A 2,979-nucleotide genomic window follows, 5' to 3' on the forward strand; every position below is an offset into this window, starting at 1 on the left:
TCATCAAATGGGCATGATACTCAATGCTGTTATTCATCCTTTGGTATTTGTTTTATCTCACCCCAGCTTTACCAAAGGCTCCCAAAGAACTTTTTTTTTTTTTGGTGTAACATGTCTGCTTACCTTTCTAGGTAAATAAAATGTTTCCAAAAAGACATTTTACAACAAAAAAGCAAACAACAATACATTGCATACTTGAAAATTGCTAAAAGAGTAGATTTTAGGTGTTCTCACTACAAAAAAAGGATAAGTATATGGGGTAATGGGTATGTTAATTATGTATAGATATTTCCTTTTTGTCTTTTTTTTTTTTACTTTTTTTAATCAAAAGAAAGCTTTTTTTTTTGTATTTTTTTCTTTAAAAATGTATAGTTTTTTTTTTTTTTTTTTTTTTCCACAGACTTAAGGTTTTATTTGCAGACTCTGAACTGCTGTTGCTTCTAGGCTGTGTGCCCTTGAGGAAAGGGATGCTCCCGAACTCCATCCTCCTTCAGGCTCTAATTTGCAGCTCCTCCCCTTCCTTTTGCTGGGTCTTGACTCTCATTTCCTGCCCCACTCCTGGCCCAGCCAGTTTGGGCAGTGCCTAGGGAGCCCAGAGACCCAGTTCTTCCCAGGGCCAGTCCCGCCCTCCCTGGCCTTGGGGGTTGAGGGTGGCCCAGGTGTCAGCCTGCTCCTCATCTGCCCCACTTCCCTCTCTCCTCTTCTTTGTCATCTTCCTTCCAGGCCCAGCCCTAATCCACCATCAGTCCCACGGTTCCAAGGCGTCCCTTCCTGCTCTGTCTTCTCAATCTCTCGCCCACCCCATCCCAAACTTCTCTCCAAATCAGGGCTGAACCCCTTCCAGCCCTCCACGATGCCAGGCATTTCCCAAGCTCTTCCTCACCCCTGAGCCAAGGAAGAGTCCTAATTCAGACCGGCTGACCTGAGGGCCCAGGATAAGAAACTGGGAACTGGATCCCAAACTGCTAGGAGGTGACTGACTCTGTTAGGACCATCCCATGAAAATCAAAGTGCCAGGCTTTTTCTGTGAGCTTTGACTGGAGAAATCCAAATCACAGCCTTCCCTCCTAGGCTCACCGGGGCATATCATAGTGGGCAGTTACAGGCCCATGTCCCCTGACTGTACGGAAGGGAACTGAGTCCCATGAGGCGGCCAGGACCTGCCAGTAGCTCCCGCAAAGGCCCTGGTGCCCCAGGTCCCAGAAGTCTCTGGCCTCCTGCCTACCACTTGCTATGCAGCCATAGCTGCTCAAATGAAGCAGAAGAACTTCTTCCAGCGGCAGCGGGAGAGGGTGCGCACACCTTTGGCATTCAGTTTCTTCTCCAGCCGGGCTTTGTGCTCAATGGCACTGAGAATGGCCGAGTCAAATACTTCAAGTTCTTCTGCGTCAAGGCTGAGCACTCCAGGTAGCAGCAGGCTCGGATCTTCTCGGCCAGACCCTGAGCCTGGGGTTGAGGCACTGGGCCCTCCCGGTCCCCCTGGTCCAGCTGAATCAGTACGTTGACATCGTCCCTCAGGTCGGCCTGGGTGCCCACCAGCAGCACAGGCGCCTGGGGGTTGTACGTGCGAATCTCGGGCAGCCATTTCTCTGTGATGTTTTGAAAGGAGCTGGGCTGCACCACGCTGAAGCATGCCAGGAAGACATCCGTATCCGGGTAGCAGAGGGAACGAAGTCGGTCAAAATCCTCCTATCCCGCCGTGTCCCAGAGCTCAATGCGCACCGGAGCTCCATCCACCAGGACTTGCACGGAGAAGGTGTCCAGCGCCGTGGGCCGGTAGCGCGCGGGGTACCCATTGCAGGTGTAGCTGACGATAAGGCTGCTCTTGCCCACGGCGCCGTCGCCCACCAGCACGCACTTTATGCCCAGCTCTGGGGGCGCGCTACGCCGCCGCGGGGGAGGGGTCGGGGCCCGGAGCGGGGGAGGCTCAGCCTCACTCAGCTCCCGCGGCGGCATAGCCCGCTCCGGGGGCAGCAGAGGGGCCAGCCCGGGACCCGGCTTCGTTGCGCTTGAGAAAGTAGGTTCCACTGGCTGCCTCTGACTGAGCGTGTCCTAGTTTTTTTTTTAATTTCAATTTTACTTTACGTTCCTGGATACATGTGGAGAATGTGCAGGTTTGTTACATAGGTATACATGTGCCATGGTGATTTGCTGCACCTGTCAACCCATCTTCTAGGTTTTATGTCCCATATGCATTAGGTGTTTCTCCTAATGCTCTCCCTCCCCTGGCCCTCCAACTTCCCAGCTGGCCCCGGTGTGTGTTGTTCACCTCCCTGTGTCCATGTGTTCTCATTAGAACTGTGTAATTTCAGATCATAATAGAATTTGCTACATGTAAACAACAACTGGGTTTCTGCGTACAGAAAAACATGAGACACTGTCTGATATAAAGACTGATTCATCTCATGGTTCTTATGGTCCTCACAATTGATTTATGTGCTGGGAAGTAGTTCATGCATTCAGTCACGCAACAGTTACACAAACAAGAGAAGATACATGTCACGGAATGGGAGAAAAACAGTGGGTCTGTTGTTAGGGGTTGCCTGACTCATGGCTGTCATTTGTAAGAATAGTTACCATTTGTGTATACTTGATAGGTAGGGCTCTGCTACAGTCTCCCCTTGTTTGGTTTCAGTGCTGTATGTTAGAAAATGAGAAATGCCATTTCAAATTCGAATATACAAAAGTATTCATTAATAAGACAGGAGCCAAAACTGAATAAATATAGAAGATTATTGTACAGTCACAAGCTACTTAGAAATGGGGATGTCTTCTGAGAATGTGCCGTTAGGCTATTCTGTCACTGTGTAAACATCATAGAGTGTACTTACACAATACTGAATGGTATAGCCTACTACACACATAGGCTATATGTTGTAGGGTATGGCTCCTAGGCTACAAACCTGCGCGTCATATAACTGTACTGAATATTGTAGGCAATTGAAACACAATTGGTATTTGTGTATCTAAACATAGAGA

The 2,979-nt window shown here is 49.1% G+C and overlaps 1 pseudogene; it reads right to left on the minus strand.

The window, feature by feature from the left end:
- Nucleotides 1–1,249: 1,249 nt before the first annotated feature.
- On the minus strand, nucleotides 1,250–2,004 carry LOC135268288 (rho-related GTP-binding protein RhoV-like; annotated as a pseudogene).
- Between the last annotated feature and the right edge of the window lie 975 nt (nucleotides 2,005–2,979).

This window comes from Aotus nancymaae, unplaced genomic scaffold, assembly GCF_030222135.1.
Source record: "Aotus nancymaae isolate 86718 unplaced genomic scaffold, 86718_ANA_hifiasm-v0.15.2.pri h1tg000040l, whole genome shotgun sequence".
NCBI classification, from domain to species: Eukaryota; Metazoa; Chordata; class Mammalia; order Primates; family Aotidae; genus Aotus; species Aotus nancymaae.